Here is a 15,305-nt window from a genome sequence, read left to right on the forward strand (position 1 = left end):
CATTTTCTTCTTCAACACCTCTTCTCCATCTCCCTCCTCTCTCTCCTTCTATTCCCCTCTCCCACTCCCCGAGCAACACCCTCCCTCTCCTCCTCTCTCTCTCTCCCTCTCTCTCTCTCTCTCTCCATCCCCCTCTCTCCTTTCAGTGCTGCAGCCCACCCTGCTCTGAGCTTTAATGGTACATGCCATTAGAAAGCCCATCTCTGGAAGGGAGGAGGGGAGGGTGGTCTCAATCTCAGCTAAGAGGCTACTTTAGTCCCCCAACATAAGCACATTCACAGATGTCTCTGCACGCGTAGAGCTGTCTCACCCGTCACGACAGAGCAGCCTGCTTCTGTGTGAACCAACGAGCCGCGGACAGAGAGAAAAACAGAGAGGGGGCAGAGAGATACAAAGAGAGGTAGAGAGGGGAGGGAGGGATAGCAAGAGAAAGAGGAGGTGAAGAGAGCCACGGAGCAAAACACATACATCGCTTGCCACTCTGACGTCTCCCCTCATGCGTCTGTTTCAGCGTGTGTGAGCGCAAGAAGAGCAGAGAGGGACGGGAGGAAAATAAATCCTGGGAGCTTGTGTCCTCTCTTTGCTTTATATCCCCCTCTTCCTTTTTTTCTTTTTTTCTTTTTTTTTATCTCCATCATCCAAGGCATGTCAGCTGGCACGGCAGAATAAAAGAAGGGGATGCTTTGAATGCTGCCTCTCTTTCGACAAGGGACAAGGAAGAGGAAGGGGGGACAACACACAGCAGGGACAAAAACAGGATTTCTAGAATGAATGGGAGTCCTTCTGCCGCATGCGCTGGGAATAGCAGTCTCACACTGAAGTCTCTGAATGAGGTAAAAATAATGATACCACTTTATTTTCCTTTTCTTTTTTCTTTTTTTTTCCCCCTCTGTGCCTGATTGGCCGGCGGGGTCAGATCTAGATCTGAGAGGCACTTGAAAGCGTGCACATGAGCTTGACAGAGATGAGCCAATTTCCATGCTGATCAGGTTTGGAACAGCAGTGGGGAGATTGCCATCTTTGTCCCTGGGTTTGCTCGGTACAGCAGCACGGTGGAAGTGAGAGGGAAAATCTATGCATGTTGCATGCCGCAGAGAGGCAGTGTGAGCTGGGGGTAGGAGAAGAGTCAGTGTTTCTGATGAAGAGAATTGCTGATAATCCTCATGAGTGTTTGGGTGCTGGGAGAGCAGTAGGGCATGGAGAGATTTTCTCCTCACTGACCAGCAGAGCTGTTACTGCACAAGGTCCAATTAGATTCAACTGATACAAGAAAATTAAATTCACCTTTTTATAAACTATGGATTTGCTTTTGCACATTAAAATTCCTCTGAAAGAAATAAAATATATATGAAGATTTAAAAAAGAAAAAAAAAAAAAAAAAAGGTGGTTTGGGGGTGTAGAACAAAATGCTGTGCATGTTTTCTAAAGCAAAGTCTGACAGAGCACTTCCACTGGTGACCCTGGGGAGCCGTACACTACCTTCCAGACAGAAAATAACAACTTGTCCACAGAAGCGAACAAAAAAACGGGGCACTGGCTTGAGAAAATGGAAGTTTGAGTCGGAGTTAAGTGGGCTGTACGTTCTCATTTCTGACACCTACCTCCGGGAAACCCCTAGCTTCGTGAGAAGGAACGCGGTGGTGGTGGTAGTTTGCTCTCTTGACCAGCACAGGTGCACCAGCAACTTTGCTCCTTGATCCTGCAAAGAAAAAACTATCAGTATTCAATCCATATTCCACCACCGTCCACTACTGAGACCATGGTGTTGTATTTTGGCTGTTAAGACCGTTTATGTGTTTACGGCATAACTAGAAAAAGAGCAGGGTAAACTGTTCCAGTAGTGAGACGGGGGCAACAGAGGCAGCAGTCTTACAGTCTGAGCATGTGAAACGTGCATTGGCAATATTAATACTGCAGGGTTCAACACTTAATTATATGAATTTCTTTAGTTAAGCAGGGACTGTGACTCGCCTCAGTGGAAAATCTTGCACATTGTGGTTAGGTTCCAAAGGTCTGGGCTTGAGTCCTAAGCTCTTATTTATGTGTCAAGACACATCAACCTGACTCTCCCTGGAAGTTCTGACTGGTCCAGTCACAGCACGCTGACACCCATCATGACATCAGGCATATGGACAAATATGTTTTCTCTCACACACATTCTCACAATCAAGCCACTGTGCCTGAGAAAAAAGAGCTTCGAAAAAGGAAGAGAACAGAGGCAATATTGTTCCTATCTTTTTTGTGTAATACCATTAAATAGCTGTTTGATACTTATATTCAGTGAGTGTTATAGTGCTGTGAGACTGTGTATTAATGTTATTTGGTGAAATGAAATCAAACCACAGGGCTGTGTACCTATTAATCCACACTGGGAAATACAATAAAATACACAATGGTGTGTTTTTATTCCTCCATAGATGACTGACTTGACTGTTAGTGGTCCTCTCTCTTTCTTTTGAAACTTCCTCATCTGTTCCACGGTCTACATACATGATGGCGTCAACACCTGGCACCCGCTCCTCAGCCTATACAGTGTGCTCACATGCACTAAAGCCGTGTGTGTTCCCAGCTGTTTCTCACAAGGGTGTTAGCATGCGTCTGCAGCACTGCACTCCCTGACCATGTACATATTTAGTTTCTGCTTACTCTGGCAATGTCAGCAAATAGCATCCAGATCTCATTTATGGAGGGGGAGGCTTGTCATTTCATTCTGTGTTCATGATTGCCCCTCTCGCCTTGGCCATACATACAACACAAAGTGCTGAGGGGCCAGAAATACACACAACTAATGCAGCTGCAGTTCTGCCACTGTAAGTCATGGGTTACAGTGTGGAATAGAAGTATTGACACCATCTTACACAAGACATACTTCTATAACCATTAAAAATTAATTTTGGTTGGTCAAGCTGTGAATCCACAATTGTGTTTAGTTTATATGCTTAGCAGGTTGTATTGACTTTTTTTTTTTTAAATTTATTTTATTTAATCAATTCAGAATAGCCTGAACTTCCACTTTTCTGGAAGAATCTCTTGCTTCACAACAGCATATCATGAAGTCATAAAATGATTGACTGACATTTAGAAACACCATCAGTGACAGTAAGCATCCTTTATTGTGACGTTGTACCAAATATGACCTTTTTCCTCATCTAGAATACAAAATAGCATATACTTTACAGTAAAGGTCATCGTAATATACACATTATACAAGACAGGAAAACACCTTTACATTATCTTGTAGAAATGCATGTGTCCATATGTGGAGAACACATGTTTATCACTGGTGGCTCAGCCGCATTTCACACATCATTGCACAGTGTAATAATATGTATGGGACCTGTCAAGACGGAGGGATTAGACTTTGCACAAATGTTTTGAAAGCTATTGACAAGGCTTTCGAAGCAGAGGGCAGCATGTGGGTGCGTGTAAAGCATATGTACCTACACTGAGAGCTCACAGAGACAGATTTTTCAGCCCCACTCCGCTGGGCAAAATTCGTCTGTGTTTGATGTCTGTTGAGTGTGCTGTAGGTTGCTGAGATTCTCTACAGATTCAGTCATTACACTATCCAGCCTTATACAACAGAGGGGCAACGCAGCAGACATGAGAACGAATCATTGCCTTTATCACATATTTATAGAGTAGAGTATATGCTTAGGTGCATAGGGACATAAAACAGGAATACTTCTTACATTCACTTGTACATATACTGCACATAGACAAACATACTCACATCTTGCTCTTGTAAACATAGGTTTTTGAAAAGCACACTCAACATGAAGAGCCACATGAACAGGAAGCCAAATCCACTGCAGGAATGGGAATTCAGTAGCAGCCGTAGAGAAAACGCAGTCTACAGTCTGGATCTACTGCAAGAGTTGCATGTTGACCGCAGTCAAGTGTATGATCAAAGTGATGTGTGCTATAGTTTGCATGTATTACACACTAGCTGCTGCAAATACTCAAAATAAAATACCTGTTTGGAATTTGCATTTTTATGCCCCTGCTGGAGGCTTTATATTTTCCTGTTGTCTGTCCATCCCATTCCTGTGACTGATATCTCAGTAACGCCTTGAGGGAATTTCATTACATCTGCCACAAACGCTCTCTTGGACTCAAGGATGCATTGATTCGAATTTGGTTGTCACAGGTCAAAGGTCAAGGTCAGTGTGACCTCAGAAAATACAATATGCTTCATATGCTAATTATGACAAATACATGTAATAGCTTTTAATTAATTCCTGTGGAGTCTTCATTACATATGCTAAATGAGTCTGGACAGACATGGATGTAAACTTCAGCTTGACTGGTTGGCAGAGGCGTACAATTGCAAGACGGTAATTATAGTTGTGAAACACAGCACTTTTAAATACTATTTTTATATCAGCAATCAGTGGTTATTACTCACGCATGGTGAAGTATTCGCTGATTCATACTTGAAGAACAGGACATTGTATTCTGAACTGACTGAAAACATTGTTTTGAAACATAAAAAACAAAATCCATTTGCCATAAATGTACTGTAACTTGGTGAAGTTATCCTCCATCTCTGCCTTTGAAGACCTTTGCAGGGCCTGGATGTACTATTGTCTTTTTCACATGTTTCATTTTGTTCAGATGGTAAACATCAGAATCATAGGGAGAGAAGCAAGTTGTGCATTTATGCTGTGAGAAAAAAGGTTGTTTGTAACATCGGTGTTCGCTCTTTAGTCACTCTGGTTAGCGGTGTAGAAAGCTGATATCCAAATTGCGTGAAAATATATGATGATATGACTATGGTCCATGACAGTCCCACAGCCAGTGGCTTAAAACATACTGGACACGTGCCCTTTTTAATGAACAGCTTAGAGGCAAAGTTACAGCAAATGAAGACTAAGAGCAATCTGCTGGGCCTTGCAGCAATGCTGTTGTACCTCCGTGGATTACACTCCATGGGGCACTTAAAATCTGTCTGGCTGCCCATTAAGACAGCCACTATCCTGGCTTATTAATGTCCTGCAGAGGAATTAGAATAAACTGTGCTCCACAGACTCGTGCTGGCAGAGGCTCTCTGCCTTCTCTCCAGCAGCTTTTCTCCCTCCAGGGACAGCAGTTGTTTGCCTGAGGTACATCAGAGCAGCTTGGAGTGACCAGCAACACAGAATAATTAGATGTTCAATTCCTCCAAACTGCTTTAGCTGTTGAATTTATCCTGACTTGTTTCAGCAATTTCAGCAAAGGTTGACAAATATAATCACCGTGCAGGACATCACCACTCACTTCAATGGGGAAACAGGTTTGAAAACCGTGGATTATAAGAAGAAAGGGAGGAGGAGGAGGATGGGGAGGGGGATCCTGGAAGTAGTGAAGCAATGAGAGTCAGAATTAACTGCATGCAAACCAAAGGAGTGGCATGCTGGCATGCAATTAAAGCTGTGTTTTTTTTGTTTGTTTTTTTTTTAGAATAATTTTGTTTGCCATTTTACCCAACAGTGTGCTGTCTTCCAGAAAGAACCTTTTTTAAGTGAATATCTGTCATGTTGTATTGATTATAATGACACTGACCAATCCCTTTTTATAATCCTGGTCAAACTGTAGGAGGAGTAGTTATAAAAAATCATTTACATTACGACTTTACATTGTTGTTCATGCCAAGAGTGGAGGCGCTTGGGTTTGATTGCTCTTTTTGTTGACACTGAACAAGTTGTTCTGAGTGTCAATAAGATGAACAGCATCATTTTCTGTTTCACAGGGATTTGCCGCTAAGGCTTGTAATGCTGTTTACTGGTTCAATCAGAAATCCAGCACGATTCAAATAAGTTTCCCCCTTTTCTTAATGAATTTTTTTTTTTTTTTTTTGGTTTAATCTCATTATGTGTATTTGTGGTTACCCACGGTCCCTGAGGGCAGCACTGTTGTGTTAGAAAAAAGAGGGTATTAGGGACAGCTGGCAGTGTGGTATCAGTTGTGTTCATATTCATCAGGCCTGCTAGAGATTAGGAGACGGAGCAGAGATGCTACTGGGGGCGTATAGCATGTGCAGTCACACAGCGTATACAGTGTATATACACACACACACACAGGCACAGACCCTGCCACACACACATACAGGCACACACAGTCTGCAGTATTTACAAGCACAAACATTAAGCCAAGCTCCTGACCCAGCCCTCCAGCTTTACCTCCCCCACTGTCAGACCATATTCAACCACACACAGTAACCACAAGTGGAGTGGAAATCAGTTCTTTTTTTCCTCTTTCTCGTCCATCTTCAGATTTTTATTTTTTATTTTTTTTAGTGTTACAATTACATAACATAAGAGAGCAAACAGGAAAAGCTCAGCTCTGTCCTCTATGACAAAATGAGCTTAACCTATAATCAGTGTGGTGGAGATGGCACAGCTTGTGTCTTTAGCGGCGTGTTTGTCCGGCTGCACTGAGCTAAGCGTGAAGCTATAGTATGTTCTGCCTAACAGTAGGTGTCTGAGGTCAGGAAGCAGAGAATCATTGTCCTGTCCACACAATGATGACATGACGTGACAGCGGCAGTGAAGGCTGTGTTAGTTAAAACAGAGTAACGCAGTATACTTAATAACATGAAGAATCTCTGCTAACAAATATGAATGATTTTGGCAGTAAATTTTCTATATCTTTTATGGTTTTTGTTTTTTGTTTTTTTTTTAGACTAAGCCAGTTTCTTCCAGGGATTGCTGCTGTAATTACTCACAGATTAGACAACAGCAATGGAAAACACACGGCACAAAAAAAAAAAAAAAAAAGTATTGGTTTTGAGGCACAAAAAAAGCTCTCTCAATCACCCTCTTGAGAAAATCCTGGAGGCTTTGTCGTAAATCCCTCAGCTGTAATGAGACCTAAGTGTCAGTCCACCTCTGTAGGGGGAAAGGATCACCTAATGAACATGCTGGGAGATTATGTCAGTTACATCTCAAAGATGGCCACTACATACTGGCGTTTAATGCACAGATATCTAAACACCCAGTTGCAACAGCAGCTCAAGTCATTGAAATCTGATAAATGAATAAATAACTGGACAAAACTCTCTCTCAGAATCTCTATAGTCTAAAAAGACCATATTGTAATTCTCCTAAGCAGTGAGCCTTACAGAAGGTGATACACACAAACAATAAAGACACAGATTGGCGTTTATAGACTGAAATCTCTCTAGCACCTAATAAAGCATATACTGATTGACACAATGGATTAGTAAAAGCTAGGAGTGAAGTGGACATCATAGGGACTTATTAAGAACATTTCTTTATTGCTTTAGCCTTTTTGACATTTTTTTCTAGTTCAAACCTATTTGATCCATGAATATCCTGAAGTAACCAGACCTGTGATTGATTATACAGTAAACAATAGCATCAAGGTGAACATTACTGGATTGTGTAATGCACAGTGCAACAGAAGGCTGCTACAGTCATTTTTAGACAAAAGTGACGCGTCCGCTAACATCTTTCTCTCAGTCGTCTTTGGTCCTACTCACCTTTTCATCTGCTGTAGGAGGACTTCATGCTGTTTTCAAGCTGCGCCTGCTTATGTTGGAAATTTATTCTACTTATTTGGCCACAGTGATCGAGAACTTGCACAGGAACTTTCTATACTGACGGATATTTCACCTTTGCTTACCCTCAGTTGCAGAGCCCTACAGCAGCACAGGCCCATTGTTGTTGTATAGAGCTGCATTTTGTGTTCATGATGTATTGTGTAGATGTTGAGATTTGAGAGCAATGCAATCTACTAAAAGACACCTTTCATTACTAAGCCAGGCCTTGATTTGTTTCAGTGTCATTTCTGTTGATCTTGACAAGAGGACCTATTCTGGTGTTATTAAAAAATATGACCTTTGTCAGTGGGATATAATTTAGATCTCTAGGCTGGATGGGAATGCTTGGCTAGCTATTTATGATTTGAAAGTTGGATTATTGAGATGCTGAGTAGGGTCCACCATATTCCTCTTGAAAGGTCAAATGCTGATTGCTACAAAACCTCGTAAATTGTAAGAGGGATAAGAGAGGTAATAGCACATCCTTGACTTACACCCCCTTTGATGGTGGGAAAGGGTTGGAGAGAGTTTTGTCATTGTATTACAGGCAAAACCATCTAATTTTGTTAAAATTGGTTTAAGCGCAATCTAGTGCAAACTTGAGGCTCAAGCGCACATGGCTGTAATACACTTCTTCTCATGATTTGAACATCTATTACTTTGACTGAATGACCTGTTGAGGATGTTCATTAGATTTAAGTAGTTTATAGTGGAGTGATCCAAACACAACTGAGCACCTTCCTCTGCATCTCGGCGTTATGTAACTGCAAGTCTGGAACTCTGCAAACAGCTGATGATTCAATCCAGTTCAATTCAATTTATTTATATAGCGCCAAATCATAACATGCATTATCTCAAGGCACTTTACAGGATAAGGTCAAGACCTTACAATATTACAGAGCAGGGGGAGAGGAGGGGGTGGGGGGAGGGAGACCAGGAACAGCGGTATGTACTGTTGTATTCAAGCACTCTTGGACTGGTTGTTACAATCGTAATAATAATAACAGTGATACTTAAAGGTAAGAGTGTTATTAAAATCAGAGCATCACCAATTAATAGTAATAATAAAATTAATATTGACATTGATGAGTGTGTGTGTGTGGGGGGGGGCATATCCAGATCCTGCAGCTCCAGAGTCAGAGGGAATGAGGACAGGGAGAGAGAGGAACTGGAGAGAGACGACATAAAGTTAATGACATGCAGTAGTGTGATATAAATGCATGGTGAGAGAGAAAGAGAGAAGTGCTCAGTGCATCATGGGAGTTCCCCCAGTAGCCTTAGCCTACAGCAGCATAAATAAGGGATGGTTCAGGGCTCACCTGAGCCAGCTCTAACTATAAGCTTTATCAGACAGGAAAGTTTTCAGCCTAATCTTAAATGTAGAGAGGGTGTCTGCCTCCCGAACCCAATCTGGGAGCTGGTATCACAGGAGAGGAGCCTGATAGCTGAAGGCTCTGCCTCCAATTCTACTCTCTGGGGACTACGAGTAGGCCTGTATTTTGAGAGTGAAGTGTTCTATATGATGGAGCTTGGTCATTAAGGGCTTTGTATGTAAGGGAAAGGATTTTGAATTATTTTCTGGATTGTACAGCGAGCCAATGCAGAGAAGCTATTATGGGAGAAATATGATCTTTTTTCCTAGTTCCTGTCAGTGCTCAGCCTCAATGGGAGGCTTATCATAGTTATTGGTACATCCTGACAATAAGGACTAGTTTTTCAGCATCCTTTTGTAATTTTCACAATATTCATATCATTAAGACATGCCTGAAGTCTGGCCACCTGATTAGTTTCATCTGGCTTCATAGATTAATACAGCAGGATGTCATGCTTCCTGAAAACATTGCCTACAGCGATACAGTATATACTGTGGGGTGAAAAGTATCAGTTATAGCACGAAGCCCTGTGTGCATAGAAGAGTCATTCTTAACGAACTGGAATCTATGGAATAGATATGACTTGAACCAGCTTTCCAATGACATGTTCCAGTTTCTGTAATAAAATCTTGTCCTCAACGGTGTCAAATGGAGAACTTAGATCTAGCAGGACAAGTGTAAGTGTATTGCCAGTGTTAGTGTGTTATGGTTTCCATTTTCTAAATGATTTTTTAGTTCTGAGACCAATCTGATTTACTAATCTACCCCACGAAAACACTATTAAAACCATGAATTTTTTTTCTTATTTCATCCGTAGATGCTGAATATGCTAAAATCATTTTCTGCCATGGTGCAATCATCCTCATTACACAGTATGAAATAGGATTGGCACAGGGAGGGCTGTCTGGTTCTCTTCTATTTGGAGTTACTAGAGGTAATGTAGGCAGCAGTTGTGACTGTTTTGACTGAGTGAGATGGATAAACACTCATTTGCAGCAGGGAATTACTCTAGATTAAATATTAATATGCGTTTTTCCCTCTGTGTTATATTTACATTTGCAGACCAACAAAACCAACACAGAAAAGACTCAAATAAGAGGGAAATGTGTCAAAGCAGGCAGAGGAATTTATTTATATTCCACTTCACCGTCATACCAGGTCATGTTTAGTATTTCTAAACATCCAACTTCTCAGCGCTAGAAATTGTTCTTGTTGTCTTTCGGCTGCTCCTGTTAAGGGTTTCCACAGTAGAACACCACCCACATAGTTGATTTTGGCATACATTTTTACACCAGATGCCTCTCCTTACGCAACCCTGGGTTCGAGGAGCCCAAGATCGAACGGCTAACCTGCTCTACCACCCACATCCCCCTTTGTTAATTCCTGAAATTAGTGAAATTAATTGTGTGGAAGTTTAAGACTTTAAAGTGAGTGACTGACAGGGGGGAGTAGGTAGAAAAATTGGATATGCAAAAGAAGCCTCAGCATTTCTGCAGTTCTTAGCTGCCAAACAGTGTCATGCTGAGGAGTGAGAGATGACAGGTCTTAGTTAGCCTGTTGTTCTTGTCGTTGCTTGCATGACATTTCATGTGCAGTACGTGCCAATTACCTCTCACACGCATTGCTGCATCACCAAATCACACTGACAATGCAGCCAAAGTGTCCCTGGTTCCCTCATGAACGCTGAGAAGTTGTAACTAATATGTCGTTAAAATATGGGTTGAAACCAGTACAGTCAGTTCTGCTTTACCAGGGTTTCTACTGACAAAAAATACTGTATAGTCTCTCTAGAGAAAGGGAAAACCCCTCTGATGTGGCTTGCTGTGTGTGGCTGTCAGGAATCCAGCTAATTGTCAAAATGGATTTAATGTCAAAAGTTTTAAAGGACAAGGTGACCTGTTAGAGCATCTACCGTGCACATTTATCGCCTTTCTGCTTTGGGCTCTAATTAATAGCTTTATAAGAGCAGTGAGCAGGAAGCCTGACCTTGCACCAGCATTAATTTGTTAAGCTCCTCGGCTATAAAAAATAATTACCGTGAACAAACTGTTAAAATACAGATAGAAAATAACGAGCTTAAACTGTTCATGCTCATAATCATTTTCGTAATCATTTCATAAGTGATGTATCTGTGAAGCAAAGACGATTAGCAAGTTATGAAGAAGGTGGACTCTAATGATAGTGATTTTTTTTAAGGTCTATTGATATGTTCATTTTGATTCCACAAGCACTGACACTGACAGACACAGAAACACTTGCAGAAGCTCACCCTCATTCTTCTATGCTTAATGCTAACCAGCAGGTTTGATATGCAGTTTACATATGTAGTCCTGAGGGCTGCAGCATGATGCCCCTCAGGCTACAGCTATTGAGCCTGTCTTTGCCATGGCAATGAATATTATCACTTTGAGAATATGCAGGAATTGTGCATTCGTTTTATGCATTGTGTAGTTTGTATCAACTGGACATTAGTGCTGCCTCATATGATGTTCTTTATGTTCAAAATCAATATGTGGTATGGGGTTGCTTCTTGAAGCATTGTCATACTGCTTCTGGATGACCATTAAAAATGACCTACATGGACTCTGATGCTGTGAAATGTTAGTTTAGCCTAAAGCATCTTATGGTGCAAAAATATTCAAGTCATTAATAAAAATAAAATTACCAGACTGACCAGCCAGACAGCAATGAAAGGCAACTATTAGTTCTTATTTAAAACCAGACATTTGAATTGACACCAGTAATAGAATCTAGTCCAATAATTGTGGACTGAAGCTCTCAACCATTTGAGTACTCCCACAAAATTCTTCAGAAATCACTGACCAGGTCAATTGAACAAACTTGGAGGATACGTGTCACTGTTGAAGTGCAGCATTATCAGACTTGTACTGATCCAACCCAAGATCAGTGCATTTCAGGTCAAAACACAATGACATATCTATTAGCTACTGTGTGTTTCAAGCATAGTAATTTCTCTGTTAGGTGATTTTTCTAATGGTCCGTCTAGTTTTGTATTTAACACATCAACAGAACAGTGCACCGAGGGACCGATCTCTTATCAAAACTTCAGTACAGTTTGAGAGGATTCAGTGAGAATGTATGAGTATTGTAGTCATTTTGTTCCCATGATAGATGACAGAAAGACAGAGCAAAAGTATGTTGCCGGAGACACTTATTCCAAATTACTACTGTGAGATGTTGCTGAGTAGATAAAGTGGTAGTTCCATTAAATGCCATCTAGGTATCCCCGACGGCGTAATAATTATTTGTGCTGCTGGTGATGCAGCTGTGTGATGGGGGGGGGGGGGGGGGGGGGGGGGTTTGTCAAAAGTGCTGTGTCGTGATCAAAGTGGGCTTGGTGAAATTGGCAAAGGCAGCATTTGCTGCTTGGCCTTAGGCGGAGTCCTCGCTTTAGCCAGCCACAGTTTGACGGTGTCCAATGCTCTCACATCTGTTGTCCTGATATGACTCATCTACACAGCAGCTCCAGTCAAGTCTGTAAAAAAGTACATTCCACTTTAACCTGGACACATTGGTTCCTTTTTTTCTGTTTTTATCTCTTTTCTGTTAATACCTCCTTCCGCTTCCAGTTTAAATTTAGCAATCAAATTGGGAATGATATTACCTCATAAAATATGGAGAAATGGATGTTAGCTCAAGCTTTTTGGGATTTAATGAACAGAATCAAAGAAGACACAAAAGCACATCACTGTGGAATGCAAACACAGACACAGCAAGCACCTAGTTAATTACTCTTCTGAGAGCTGGAGTGTGAATTCTTTGTCATCACAAGTGTGTGTGTGTGTGTGTGTGTGTGTGTGTGTGTGTGTGCGCGCTCATGTTTTGTGCATGCATGCTTTTTGCCAGCACGGACACATCACACAGCATTATTGAAACAGGATCATTTGAATGAACGCCAGGATGTGCTGAGTTACATGCAGCTCAGCGTAGCGTCATCGCTAAAGATAACTGTAGACAGAACAATGTTCACATTGAGGATAGGAGTTGAGTTATAATACACAGTGGGTTGACGCCCGAAACAAATGCCCTTGTGTGATTGATTACACGCTACAAGCTAATGAGATAAACAGAGCCTGAATCGATTCAGTCGGGGGAGGAATCATGCCAGAGGGTTATATGCAGCCGTGTGCAATGGCTTTATTGACACGCTCATATTCAAAGACCCAGTGAAAGAGACCAGGCTGTACTTTTGGCTGAGAACAGAGCTGTATCCTCTTCCGCTGCATGGAGCTGTTTTAACCACCACTGCAATCAGGGTCAATGCTGCTCAAATCAAACACTAGTGATGGGATCTGACAAGTTGGGTACTTACTGCTTAACAATCACTGCTAAGAAAACCTTTTTCTTAACGACAAACAAGACAGGGGCTGTGTAGCAGGCAGTCTTGCATTAACAGATGGGTGTGGGAAAGCACCTCTAACTGTAGCTTGTGACAAAGAGTTACAGTACGAGCACAGATGACCATCAGCCCTTTTTTGGGACTATCTGCTGAAGCTGCTGCAATCCTTTGCTCACTGGCTAATAACAGATGCACTGATCTTCCAAGTGCTGCGGTTAACTAATTAACTAGTTACCCTTCATGCTTCACCAAGATGACTGTAAGAGGGTAAGGAGAGATGTTCGCAATGTGTGATGTTGAGCATGTCTGAGCTGCACGCGCTGATTCAAAGTAAACGAAGGGTAGAAAAAGCACAGCAAAGGTGAATATCTGTTTCTCTCACTTAACTGTTTTGTTACTTCACTGGAATATAACATGCAATTTTCTTCTTCTGTTGAGCTTTACAAATGAATTTTGTGCTCAGGCTCATCATAATAACTGTGTTCTTGTGTGTTAGTCTCATCTTGCTACAATCTCTGTAACCACTTACAGTTTTGAAAAAATTGCTTGATTCAAGCAGTGGTTCTAAACCCATACCAGCTTACACATAAACAACACCAACAAACAAAAAAATCCAAAAGAGATCATGTTGTATCTTTATTTTAACCAGCACTGACACTTTTTGAACCAGGATTCACCACAGTGAATTTTAAGCCCCCTGATGATCTCTGATAAGCATGACAGCAGGAAAATACAACCGGGCTCCTGGAGAAACATTCAGAGGAAGTGTGTTTAATTGATTGCTTTATGATTGTGTCACTCAAATCTTGTGCGCACACCAAAGGACTCAAGGGGGTGAGTCATCAGTCACGGAAGAGAGGAAGGGGGAGATGTAGTAGAGGAGAATCCGGCAGCATTGACTGTTTATCCTTTTTATACATCGAGGACAAAGGGACGAGAGCGTCTGTCTGTGTTGCTTATGTGCTACTAAGGACTTAGAGGGAAAATACTAAATTTCATCAGTGTCCAGTTGCATAAAAATGCATTTGTTGTAGTGTTTGATCATAAGCCATTGGGCAGCAAGGCAACAGGGGAGCAGCAGGGGAGCAGCAGGGTCGCCACAGACGAGCATTTCGCTGAAACAAAGTGGCCTTTTTTTTCAGACGATTCCAGATTTGCCCTACGAGGCTGACATTTCCTTTCACCGCAAAGGATTGTGTGTGTGTGTGTGTGTGTGTGTGTGTGTGTGTGTGTGTGTGTGTACTGTTTGCTCCCATTAAACTTCATATTTATGCTTTTTACACCATTTGTAAAATGAACTTGAGAGGCTTTTATTTAAGCACATAAAAGGCTGGATATCTGACTGTAAATTGGGCTTAATTAAAGTTAAATACATAAAACAATTAAATAGCAAAAACACTACAGCAATTTACCCCTGCTGCTATTCATGAACTTGACATGGAGTCAGGTTGAGTGGAGTATAGACCCATTAGACTGGTGGTAATATTAATGACATCTTTAATCAGTCCCACAGCACTTATCTAAGTTATTCATTTGATTTGATGTAAAAAACCTAAATATTGAATTTTTAATGAAGTAATACTGACACAGTTAATGACACAATGTTTTCCTGATCTTATCATTCAAGTTTAAAATAAGTATAGTCAAATATAATAAAAGTTGTTGACTCCACGGTTCATTGACAGTACACAGAGTTCACTCCACCAATGACACTGGTAATAATCACCTATGATCGATAGGCACTGTCCAAATGTGGTTTCTAACATGCTGAATTCAAATACAGAGAGGAAAAACAAGTTTTTATACCATGTACAAAGCAGGGAAAAGGGATGAAAATCAATATGGCTCAGCCACGCCATACTACAAATGAGAAGCATGCATGCCATGATAATGGATATGGATTTTTAGGTATGTGGCTCATGTTTTATTCTGCAGTGCTAAAATCTTTATTTATAGCGCCACAAAAGATGACTGATGAGTGCAGAGGACAGGGAGTGTATTTCTGCACATTGTGACTTCCATTACAAGG

At 41.3% G+C, this 15,305-nt stretch overlaps 1 protein-coding gene across 3 annotated transcripts in view; it reads left to right on the forward strand.

The window, feature by feature from the left end:
- The first annotated feature begins 240 nt into the window (after positions 1-240).
- Positions 241-15,305, forward strand: part of b3gat1a (beta-1,3-glucuronyltransferase 1 (glucuronosyltransferase P) a) — a 72,663-nt gene continuing 57,598 nt past the window's right edge. Inside the window, exon 1 of one of the 3 annotated variants that reach the window (XM_056373863.1) lies at positions 241-833. The gene's annotated coding sequence lies outside the window, so the exon portion shown is untranslated. The remainder of the gene's footprint in view (positions 834-15,305) is intronic. The other 2 variants (XM_056373862.1, XM_056373864.1) reach the window with 2 other exon arrangements.

This window comes from Seriola aureovittata, chromosome 4 (genome assembly GCF_021018895.1).
Source record: "Seriola aureovittata isolate HTS-2021-v1 ecotype China chromosome 4, ASM2101889v1, whole genome shotgun sequence".
Classification (NCBI taxonomy): Eukaryota; Metazoa; Chordata; class Actinopteri; order Carangiformes; family Carangidae; genus Seriola; species Seriola aureovittata.